Raw genomic sequence first — 13,292 nt, forward strand, 5'->3', positions numbered from 1 at the left:
ATATATATATATATGCATTTGGAATATTTATACAATATGTCACAGGAAGCATTTGGAGTATTTGTTAAAGCATTACATATATGCTAATAGATTTAATAAAGATTTTAATAAAGATTTTTAATAAAGATTACATTGTCATCTATATGTATATTATTTTACGTTGATGTTTACGTTTGTCTTACTTATGTTTCCGTTAATCGTAGGGTATGAAGATCATTTTTTACATAAAAAGTAGGTTTTATATAAAGTCAGTTTTTACATAAAAATACTTATCAGTAAAATATAAAAGTTTATCGTATTGTAAGTAAGAAGTGTTTTTATATAAGATTTTATTCTTTAATTTGTCATATATATAATTTGATTGGATAATATGTACTTTAATATATATATATATATAATTTAATTTGGTAATATGTATTTTGTAACATGTCTTCGTTATTTTAAAGATGAAAAAAAGTCATATAATAAGGTTTACAGAAATTGATCGTTCGATTACTTACTCAATGCGCGGGACTGTGCAACACATTACGAGTGATGAGAGTTCATATGAGTAAAGATATTACTTCAACATATCGAAGAACAAAACATCGAAAATCAACCTAGAATCGGAAATAATCCTAAAATGATATCGCTTGTACATTTCTGTACAGGGATATAGCAAGTTTTACACAAGTATATATATACATACATATCTTATGCTGTTCTACTAACTGCTTTTGTGTCAATGTTACTGAAATAATTTGCTATTGATCAATCACATGTTAATAGTAAGTATAATCAACTATTATGAATTAAATACTTAATTGTATTGAATATATGTAATTTATGTATCGTATTGTAATGACTAATATAGACATAACATAGTACTATATATTGTTTCCTATGTATAAGTAATTATTTTTACACCAATCGATGTAATTTTACAAGTTCTTCGATTTCGTGGTTTGATGATTCTACAAGCGCCTCGATTTGTGCAGCTCCACGAGTACTACAGAGCATTATACACAAAATATATGCTTACAACTATATATAGTATCCAAATATATGTGCTCAATTACACATACATATTACAAATACATATTACCCCATCTTACTTAAAAAGCAATTATACATTCAGTCAGGTATTTGAGTTTTCTTAGCTTTTATTCTAGTTCAAATATCTACCACGATTGTAAGTATAAAAAAATATGCAAAATATATTTGTTGTCACTTAGTAAGTAATTATCATATGTTTGCGTATTATTTTCGTGTTTCCTCTTACGAAAAAGAACTACTGGCAGTAATATATTGCGGCAGTGATATACAAATACTTACTGGCATTTTATGTAATTACCAGGAATATTCTCAGTAATCCCTGTCATACCGAATAATATTCTTATGTAATTGTCAGTAATATTACTATAATTGACTTTATTTATGTAATCGGCAGTAGGTTTTTTTCGTAAGGGTCTGTACGAAAATTAATGAAAAACATATTAATTACATACTTGAGAATACATAAATATATATATATATATGTATATATATATCTTTATATATAGTGATATTGCATGTATTTTATACATATTGATATTATGGATCAAGAAGTTTTGTCATTTTGGATTGCAAAATTAAACGTATTTTGTACGTAGTAAACTCAACACAGCATCTTACATTTGTTTTTTACGTTTTTATGTTCAAGAAGTAGTTTTGTATGTTATTCATGTAAGCTTAAGGTCATCGCCGGTGCAAAAGTGCGCTTTTTTCTAAGGTCGAATGTTCACGACAACTATCTCTTCTTCTGCTTTTTTCGTTTTGTACCTTACTAAGTAACTAAATAAAAATATAACATTTTATTGTCAAATTGGCACAAGTGTTTGGGACTTTCAGCGCGTATCGCTTTGCCAGCTGTCACTACTAGTTGTTAAAATTTTAAGTTCTTTATATAAACATAAGGGTCGTCAAACACTTTGCATACGAACTACGCATTTTTTGTTAGCTTTTTATAAACTACAAAACAAAAAAAAAAGAAAAACACTAATATACCGAATTCAACTACTACTGCTTGTACACTAAAAAGCAAACTGCGCGGACTCTGCTTTAGAGCTTGAAGAAAACATTAATAATCATTTGATATATATCTACGTCGATATCAAAGTCTCGAACACCCGACTACGTTTCTCTTCGCATATTATTACACAACTTCGAAATAATTGCATTTCAAAAGAAACACATTTTCTCGCGTTGATAGAGTATATAAAACTATAGAAAAGCATGAAAAGAATATAGTCTAGTAGAACCGACAATAAAAACAGTACGTATCTTCTTTGACTGTTCTTTTATTGCAAATTTCGGTTCTTAGTCGATCTCGTCAAATACGTTCCATTCTATACTTCTNTGTTCTGGTAGTCGTTGTAGTACACCTAAATCTGTTAAACAAAATGTATTTAAATAATTAGCTTGTTTGTCACACAGACTATATTTTGATAAATGTAAACAAAATATTACCACACAACCATCGTAGTATTGCTTGCATTTCGCTGATAGTCCTACATTCGTCTAGGAACATGCTTATAACATTTTCAAATATTATCCTCTTTTCATACCTGAATACTCGTATCGCGTCTTCTGTAATACTATTCAGATATAAAGTATCTTCAGAACTTGTATTATCAATATTATTTACTCTTTCACGACCTCTAAACTGATCGTCAGTACTATAACGTGTGGATACTATTCTTATAATATTAGAAAAATGATGTCTAACGAATCTAAAGAGACGTGGATCGAGAAGATACATAGTATCAAGAACTCTTAATTGCATACTATGTTGTATTGCAACTTGATTAGATGCGGATGTTCTCCGTGATATAGAAAGCTGATCTTGATAGGACGCGAATGGTCTCTGTGATGTAGAAGGTTGTTCTTGAGAAGATGCGAATGTTCTCTGGGATGTAGAAGGCAGAACGTGATAAGATGCGGATGTCGTCTGTGATGTAGAAGACTGTTCTTGATAAGATGCGGATGTTCTCTGTGATGTAAAAGGCTGAACTTGATAAGATGGGAATGTTCTCTGTGATGTAAAAGGCTGTTTTTCAATCTGTTCTTGAGAAGTTTGGGATTGTAAGATAGTCTCACGTGAAAAGAAATCTCTTTGGCGTACACTGAACAAAATGAAAACAAAAGAAAAAAATAAAAGATATCCATGTGTTGATAACTTACATTTACGGTTTCTGTGACACTAAAGTAATAAATAACGAAACAATTGGTAAAATGAAGCAACATATATTATAATTATATTAAAAATTCCGCGACGTCAATGAAATGCTAAATGATACGTGGAGTAACCCGTACGCAAGCATCGTGTATAAAATGTATTTGAATATAATATTGTATACATCACATATATGCACAAGTAAAAACAACCAAACATTATGCGCAACGCAAGTTTCGCGTAAAAGTTATCGTCGTACGCGAAGGTAGTCAGATCTGTAAGATCTGTCGCGGATCACACCGCAANTTTTTNTATATANATATATGTATATATGTTTATGCATTTATGGATGTATNAGTTGTACATATATATTAAATAATATATATTAAATAGATGCTATATGTATATATTTACAGGTTTTATCAGTGTTTTGAGAAATCTATACTACTTTTTTATACTATATAACTACATAAGAACAAGAATACCTAAATAAGAACAAGAAGAATCAGTAATCAATACGAAATAGATAAAAATGAAAACATCNATGTATACAAAGTTACAAATATAAACTTACGCAGATATGCTTGCTTGNTGTGCATGCTCGGTTTCTATGTGATGCTGCAACACCATTTCTGCACCTTCAGGTAGAGAAATGCGGAAATTACAAAAAGTGCATTGATATTTATAAGTTTCGCATTGAGCACATTTTTCCCCCGTTTTTTGGAAATAACGCCATATATTATCTTTATGATCTGTTGTTGCTTGCATGTCAGAATGTGACGTTGTGCTCCTGGAAAGTGTCGCTGCGTCCGCGTGACTACAACAAGACGCTTCGTTAATATCTCTGAGCTTTTAAAAGAGATTATATAGTACTACCTATTTTAATAAATTGTACACAGGAGCTGTTCTGTGTTGGTCAGGTGTAACATTAGTGTGCACAGAATGTTCCTTTGTAAAAAAAACAATTTTAGAAAACGTAGAATACAAATTGTTTTGAATTAAGCTTTGGTTTAAAGAAACTTGAGTTTGACAATAGAAAACTTATTAAAGTTTTGTTAGAATTAAATACCTTAATTATTTATGTGATATTTTCTACGTTTTGTTTGATGAGTTGNTACTACATACAATAAACCGCACAAATGCTTAATCACTAAAGACGTGCAACGCTACATAAGAGATATGACTACTTTACACAATCACATGTTTAGTAAATAAAATAGTTCTTTTTAATTGTCTATCAGTACTTGTAATTAAAAGACATTTGATAATACACGCGTGCAACGTATTAGCTATTAGAAATCACTTAAATCTTACCACGTGGTCATAAATTGTGTGTGTACATACATGAGTTATATATGGAAAATATTACTAGATTTGTTTTTGTAATATCTTGCTAAAGAAAGCTTCATGAGTACGTTGAACNGAAAAATAAAGAATTAAAAATTTTATATATAAAACTTACTCATTTGACAATGAGATTGATGTATAAAAATCTTGTGTAATGTGTGTGAGTGCATGTTCGATCATGTCNGTGTGTGAGTCATCATTAAATTCTTTGTTACATTTGTTACATATATATGTTTTCTGCAATATTTCTNTAAAATGGTGTNCCCAGGGTCCTNGTATATATTCATGTNCNCCATATTGCGTGAACGAATCNTTATGATTTTCGTTTATGTGAGTACCNAAGTCAGATTCATTGTATCCGATGNTTATGTAATCACAAAANTTGCATGCAAACCAAGAACATAATTTTATAGTGAACCATTCGTTTACATCGATCCTANANTGTCTTCGGTTANATACCAGTTGTCCAGTCGGGAAGCCCTCGGCCATTTTCTTACTGTAATGTACAGGACATGTATCACAACNGCGGCAGTACACAAACGCGAAATCGAAAATTATCTATTTTCAGAAATCTCAAATTTAACTGAGAAAGAAGAANAAAAACAACCTGTGATTTAGTCTTTCGATGAAANTATTGATANTGTCAAGGTGATCTTATCTCACTTGTTTGCACCTGAGTGTAGCGAAGGATCGGATTTAGATTTCCACAACCGTAATAAATCGTTACTGCAAACTAGATTGTTTTGTTAGCGCGAAACAGTAATAACAACAGGTTATTAAAACGAGAATAAAACGGAGTGTCAAAGTAGTTGTTGAATTCGTAAAAATTTGTTGCATATAGTGTTATTCAAATTCTTTGACAGCAAATCGTGCTATCAAATTTGAAATCTTAGTAAACGAAGTTTTCACAATTTAACGAAGGTTCACAATATACACTACGCTTTATCNGCACAACTGCTTCGTCTTAATACACAATAACATGTCTTTTGAACGCTCAGGTTCGACTAAATTCAATATCGATGTATACGTGATCGATGTACACGTCGCGAGAATTTAGAAAACAATATTCGTGTAGTGGGAGATTTCTGCGTCTTACTAGTTTGAATATTTACGTCATACTGCAAATTCACTTTTAAAGGAGGTTTATATTTCAATTGTTTTTTATTTAGAACATAAGTTACTCAATAATCAAATGAGTGGAAGAATGTGAAAAAATTTAATATTAAAAGTATGCAATAAATAATAAATAATAAATAGAATTGAGTTCAAAATATGTGGTTACATCGATAATAGAAAATTCATACATCTTGCAAGAAAATAATTTATTCAATAAGTGTAACATTATTCATATATTATTTTTAGTTTAGCTTAATGTATTGGAGCCCATTGCGCAGTGTCTTACGTCGCGGATTCGGAATACTTGGGTAAATTCTCGACGCAAGCTCGCATTTCGAAAGCTTCCGGAGAGATCCTTCAGTGTGGGGGCGAAGAGTGAACATCGATATAGAGCGCATGCGGCATTCGAGTAACGCGCGCCTTGTAAATTCTTTTCTAGTCGCTCTCTCTCTCTCTTTCTCTCTTTCTCTCTTTCTTTGTTTTTTACTCTCATTCTTTCTTATTTTTTTATTCAGGTCATACATTTTCGTTTATGTTCATTTTCGTTATTCGTTTGATGAGTGCGAGAAGCGGCAATCTATCACTAAAACGTTTCTTTTTTGGCGCGGCATCAACATAAGGAAAGAGGAAAACCTTTATGTCTGAGATCACATTATTTTAATAAATGCTAAGCAAGGTTGTTGGTTATGACTGACTTCAAAATAGATATTTTTACTCGCTTAAAATGTAAAAACTTATTTTGATATATAACACATGAGTCATTGCTATTAATGATAATAAATCTACATTGCCTAAGTGTTATTATATATTGTAAAGGAACGTATTAATTTTGTAATGATATAGTTAAATCTCTCATTTCTAAGTTCAAATTTACCCTACAGCTACATGGAGAGAGAATGAATGAATGAATGTTTGCTGTATTTGTGGAGAGAGAGAGAAAGAGAGAGAAGGAGAGAGAGAGAGAGATCCTGCTTTCTCTTAATTAATTAATTACCACGAGATTATTAGTGTATATCCATTATTCAGATTTTAGATTATTGAGTACATATTACGTTTAGTTTGATGTTTATGCAAAGTGTACATCAATGTTTGAATAGAAGGAACCAATATTCTAATTAGACAAGAACCTTCATTAATGTCATTATACCGTTATTATAGAACTTTGCAAAACTTTATGTTATGTGTTTAATACAAGAGTAAATATTGTAGTTTCACTCTCAACTAACATTTTGCTAAATAAATCTATTTGAATATTTTTACATGTTTTTATATAAAACAAAACTTTGGCACAAGGTGTTATATAATTCTGCAAAAAAGACTTTTATACGTAAAAGACTTTTAATGTAAAAAGTATTTACGCGTTTTGACGGTGAATATAACTAGCGCTCTTCACATTTACTTTTACTTTCTCGCAACTTTACTTTATTTCGCTTTCATCTTTTTTGTTTATCTAAAAGAAAACTATAAAATTTATCAGAGCTGCAAAGGAATTCGATCAAAACACGACGCATAAAAAGGACGTGAAAAAAGGAGACACAATTAACGCAGGAATCCGATCAGAGGATTGAAGCTGTTTTTTCTCCTGAGGCAACTAGTGGAAAGACTCCTGCATTCTTCTTTCTTTCTTTTTTTTTTTTTTTTTTTTTTTTTTAAATCGCCTGCGTGATATTCCGCGCGTGTACGCGAGTCGTATGTTTACCTCGCGGTAATGGGCGCTGCTGCGTGACGCGGTTTCTTAATTTCGTCGGGTTTCAGCCCCTTCGGACCGGATGCGGAAGGGCGGAAAGACTGCTACGAGGACGGAACACCGCACTTTGCGAAACCGACGAGAAAAACGAGATGGAGTGATAGGTAAGGAGCGGAGCGGGGATGAGAGACGGAGTTCTAGACGGATGAGAAGTAGACGAGAAGAAGAAATAAGGATAGAAAAAAAAGTAAAGCATGGGGAAGAGAGTAGGCGAGGGCGCGAGAGGCATGCCAAACAGGTAGCCGAAAAAGGTATCGCGCGCTCTTCTATTTTTCTTCAGGCTCTCTCTTTCTCTTTCTCTCTCTCTCTCTCTCTCTCTCTTTCGCTATCTTGCGTTTTAATGACAAGGCTGACTCCTGCCCGAGGTCCATGATCTCGACGAAACTGCGGCTACACACGTGATGCGTGCACCTATTTTCTTCCTGTAGTTTTTCTTCCACCGTGACGGCGAAATGGAGTCGTGACGCTAGAGATGCTTCGCGCGCATACGTGACGACTGGAAGAATCATTAGTGCACTATGACTGCTTCTGCTGGAGAAGTATTGCAGTTCGAAAAGGACAGCGGTTAAAACACACACACACACACACACACACACACACACTGTTCGTATATCAAGAAAAACTTGCGACAATAATAATCTCAAGACCCCCGAGATCTTTACAACGCTCTACATTGATATAAAATCTTTTGATCGTCTGCTCTGCGGCATATCTCTCGCGATCGTGTAAAGTCTGTAAAATAATGTCATAAAGTTTCTCCTTTCTCTGAAATATTTTTGTCCGGTCCGAGATATAATAAATCGTCGGCTTGCGGAACGCTCGTCAGTTTTTGACAGCGTCAGGTGATACTTATCTCACACTTGAACTGCGCTTCTCATTCCACCGGGAAGTCACATCAACAATGTCTGGTCATATCTCATTTTCTCTTTCTCTTTCTCTCTTAACTAAGAGAAAAGACAGAAGGATTATACGGGAAGGAAGAAAATAAAAATGCATATTTATTATAGACGAGCGCATTTCCATTTTATCTTCGTTGTGCGAAAATTATTTTTGTAGAAAATTATAAATGTTAGTTCTCGTCAGAAAGAGTTATCTATATGTACTACTTATGGTAATATATATTTATCTTGAATAATATCACTTTTTATATTGATATAACTTAAATTTATAATGAATCTTTTAACAAAAGTAAAGAAATCACATCTTTCGTTATTCATATTTCGCACGCGACTTCCGTCGTTATTTGCATAGATACATACAAAAGAAAAAACAGTGTGAGTTCTTATATCTTTATTGTTTTCTTGTTCACGTAGTTATATCGTGTACCGAAGCATCCTATATGTACACACACACACACACACACACACACACACACACATACGTGCCGCAACTCAACTACAAACTACGAAGATCGCAGCGAATCTTTATCCTCGGCGTCACGCAAACGCGATAATCGTGTTTTAACGAGTCTCCCGTCGCCGAACGACAAGTACTAATTATCCAACAATCTGTCAGCGAGATACAATTAAACAGACATTATAAAGTCTCGAGTGTCGAGACGGACGGGAGAGACCAAGTCTGAAATTTCCAGACTGCGTACTTCCGCCCTCGCGGGAGGCCAGTCTTAAGGGAGAGGATCCTTTAAATTCGCATAAACGCGAGAAACTATCCCCCGCTGAATACCCCATGTACAACATCGCGACGGTACTTTTACCTCTTCCGTGTGCCGCGTTGTCGCTTTCTTCCTCGTTTCCTGTCCACGTCTCCTCCCCTCCCCGTCCCGGTTTCTATCCTCCCTCTCCCGTTCTGTTCTCTCCAGGCACAATTCACTCCCGTTCAAAGTTAAATACTCGGCGCGAAACTTCCGCCTTGCGCCCGGTGCCTTCTTAATCATTGACACTAACTCACGCCCGCTTGGAATGTATAAATAACTAATTAGACGGCTGACGCGCAAGAGAGCGAGCCGGGGTGAGCGCGCGAGGCGCGAATGCATAATTTAAACGTCCATTAACGCGCACACCATACAGTTCTGCCGCGTTAATACGCGCGGGAGAGCCGCGTGCCTTTAATTTGTCCCGTGAGAATTCGGCAGAGTCCCTCCCTTCCTTCTTCCCTGGGTCGCGATTCCGCCATATATACGTGTGACACGTTCTCCTCACGGGACCGGCGATCTATCGTTCTTAATATTTAGGGCGGGACGTTCGCAATATCATGATGTGGTAAATATTGTAGGAGAGAGTTGCAGTAAAAATCATTTTATTTAAATTGAAAAATTGATTTAATAAGATTAAAGAATGTAGATGTTAATATAAATAATGTTTAAAAAAAAACATGACGCGCATAGTCGATGCAATATCTTTCACGCCGATCCAGCGCGTCGATCTCTTCGCGATCTGCTCTCGTCGACGATTGCGAAAATCATTCGAACGTTACATCTGATTTTAAATGTTTTTCAATTCTCTGTTTGTTTGTTTGAAGGCTTAAATTTTATATAAATGTCGTGTAATTAATATTTACAATGTTGCGCATATAACAGCTCTGTTTTTCGCAGCGCATGTACATACATTCAGTCCCTCAGTTTACATGTCCGAGTCGCAAAAATCGAACAGCTTCGATGAACTTGAACACGAGACCGTTGTACGACGACGCGCGAAGCGTCGGAACATTTTTGCGAACGTAACAACAGCGTGTTCCCGACGAACGGGGGAACGTCCAATACCGTGATTGCTGGCGAAGCGGCGCGAGGTAAAATGTAACACACGCGTGTACGCAAATACACTCCATCGTCGTCGATATCGTCTGCGATAGGCGAGCGAACGGCCGAGTACACACGGAAGGGAAAAAAAAGCGGGCCAGAGATGCCTTCTGTCTCGCTCCGACTTCGCGGCACCGAGTTGACAGATTGGAAACAGCCGGAGACTTTTATGGCGGGTGTTTCCCGCGCGACCATAAATCCTTTATCTCGATTGTTTATCGTAGAGAAAGAGAAAGAGAATTTCTCATTTGCGTTAAAATAGTTCCCCGGTATCGGGGGTGGGAGGGGGTACGTATACGCGCGCTCGACGCGCCGCGCGTCGTCTCCACCGCGTCGCGCGCGGTTCCTCACCCTCTCTTTCGTCCCTCGCGAAAGTCCGACGTCAACCCTCTTCCCAACTTTTCTCCCTCTCTTTCCTATGTTGCCGATGATCGTTTCCGCCATCTCCGCGAAAGAGCGCCCCATTCGGCGACCGCACCTGAATGCGCGCACTTATACTCGGAAGGAAAATGTTCAATTTTATAGATCATTTCGCGGAGTTTTATGTCGGCCGATGGATCGCTGCGGATTCGACGAAAAAATTCCAACGACAACGCCATGGAATCCCGACGGCGGCTGCGGGGCATCCGCTCCGCCCGACTTTACGAAACGAGAGATCGAGAAACCCGGCATTCGGCGAAATTAAGAAACACAGCTAGTCTCTCCCTCCTGTTATCTCTCCCGTTCCTCTCTCTCTCTCTCTCTCTCTCTCTCTCTCTTTCTCTCTCTCGCTTGCTTCTTCCTTTTCTTGTCTTTGCTCCTTCGTCTCTGCCCTCGTCGGCTACGCCCGTTCGACGATGGAATTTAGTAGAAACGAGAATGACGAGCTTCGAAGTCCCGGGATAATGGCGCGTTCCATACCCGGCGAATGCCTAAGGTGGATGATGGTGGTTCGGGGCGAAATTTCGCGCTCGGCAAATAAAATTAGTCGTTCGTTTGGGATTAAAAGAGCGGAATAGAGACTTTTTTTCTGCACGTTATGTAATTTCTCGTGACAGAATGGCAATTTTTGCAGGCGATCTGTACAGATTAGTCTAAGATAAAAAATATGTACGCACGTATAGATATACGCTCTCTGGTACGGTCGTTGCAAAATTGGTCGTGCACAACGCGCTCACGTCGCAATATAAACAGTCACCGCCGCCGTTGCCGCCGCCGCCACCGCCGCCGCGCTCGGCGACTTCGGAAAACGTTGCAGTCACGTCGCCGCGCGTGGATTTTCAGTTTTACGTTTTGCGGGGACGGGAATACGAGCCGCACGTCGGTGGAATAACATTTGGCCTTTTGCAGCCGTCGATTTTCATCAAGTGATCCAACTTCGTTGCCCGCCGCGTACGGTACGTCGCGCGCGCGTATGCGTGTTTGCGCTCGTCGTCCCGTTACACCTGGCGCGCGACGCGGCGCTGTGCGCGCGCGAGTGCGGCCGTTGTGTATTATCCAAATTGCATTATCGCTCTCTGTTTGCGCGGTTATAACGTCAGCCGATGTATTTTGTCACGGAGCGCCTCGCACGGTCGGTCAAATGGCTTAATTGCTTTGTCCACGCAATTACGAAATTGCTTACAATTTACAATCAGTCGGTCCGAATCTCGCTGGCTTTCTCTCTCCCGCCGTCGATCAATTTTATGAATCCGCGCGTCGTTTTTTTTTTTTTTTTTTTTTTTTTTTTTTTCACGAACCGCGGCGTTTGCCAGCGGCGCATAAATCAACTCCGGCGTTTCTCGCGCGATAAACGCGTACATATGTATATATTGATATAAAGCGTTCGACACGGCGCGACGCTTTCGCAATTAGTTCTTGGCCGATTATTTTCGTGAAAAAACAGTTTTTTTGACACTTGTTACGAGAGAAAGCTTGTGTTTATTCGTTTCTTCTGATGTCTATACTCTCTGAGATGAACGAAAAGCCGATCGCGTCCGCGACGCATCGAGAGATCAGTCATCGCGAGCATTCTTGCGCACTTTTTTTTTTTTTTTTATGGTTTAATCCGCCAACGTTGCCCCGTGCTCGGGACTCCCGTGACGCTCGTATTTCACAAATATCGGATCGCACGCGGGTCGTAAAGTATTTCCAAAATTTCGCGCGTTTAAACGGTTCGCGCGCGGACGTTTTGCGAAATTTATTTTCGCGAGAATCGACGGCGACGGCGGCGGCTATACGACAGAGCGAGCTGACGCACGCGACTGGCGACGTAACGACAGCGATAGGCCGGGATAATCGATTTTTCGCGTCCGATGGGGCAATAGCAACTACGCGCCGTATAATCGCGAACAGCAGAATAATTTAATAATACCGCGAGCCGAGCGACCGTGCCGAATTTGACCGCGCTTTGTTCGCGCACAGTCGACCACCGATACACAAAACGCGCCCGGGCATTAATGGAATTGGAACGGATGATCCTCGCGCGATTGCTCGCTCGTAAATACATACATATATATCCTTTTACCACGCTGCGATTTGCTCTTCCTTTCCGCTTGGAATCTCTTACCGAGTTGCACTCAAACGATACACGTCCGTTGACTCGACGCGAAAATAGTCCGTTTGATATTGACTCGCTCTCTCTCTCTCTCTCTTCCTCTCTTGCGGTGGCTCCCTTTGTAAAAGTCTGGAAAATTGCAATACGAAGCGAGAGAACTCTTGTCCCGGAAATCGGTCGCGCGGTGCGAAAAACTGAAAATTCGAAATTCCTCGATAAAAATAAATGCGCTCGGCGTTAAAATAAACAGCAGGGAATGCGGGGTGAAGTTAACGCACTCGCGCGCGCGCGCGCTCGCGCGCACGTCCCTTTCCAAGGGGCCGAGCGCATATTTTTATACGCTCGGGGAAAATATCCGGAGTGTGAACGGCGGTACCATTTTCTGGCCATTTTTCTGAGGTATCCCGGCGTGGCGGAGCGTGCTGTATTTGTTTTCCGCACGTAACGAGTTTCGTATATAGACGAGGTCGTTATTTGCACGCGCGATTCGTTACATACTAATTTTGACGTCGAACGTGCGGACTATGCAGAACGACGTGTTTTGTACAAGAGATTTTGTTCGAAAATAAAACAAAAAGCTCTCCACTGGTGGTTAAGTGGTTGACTAAACTGTCGGCGA

This window comes from Pseudomyrmex gracilis, unplaced genomic scaffold (genome assembly GCF_002006095.1).
Source record: "Pseudomyrmex gracilis isolate BER0280 unplaced genomic scaffold, ASM200609v1 scaffold_8, whole genome shotgun sequence".
Taxonomy (NCBI): Eukaryota; Metazoa; Arthropoda; class Insecta; order Hymenoptera; family Formicidae; genus Pseudomyrmex; species Pseudomyrmex gracilis.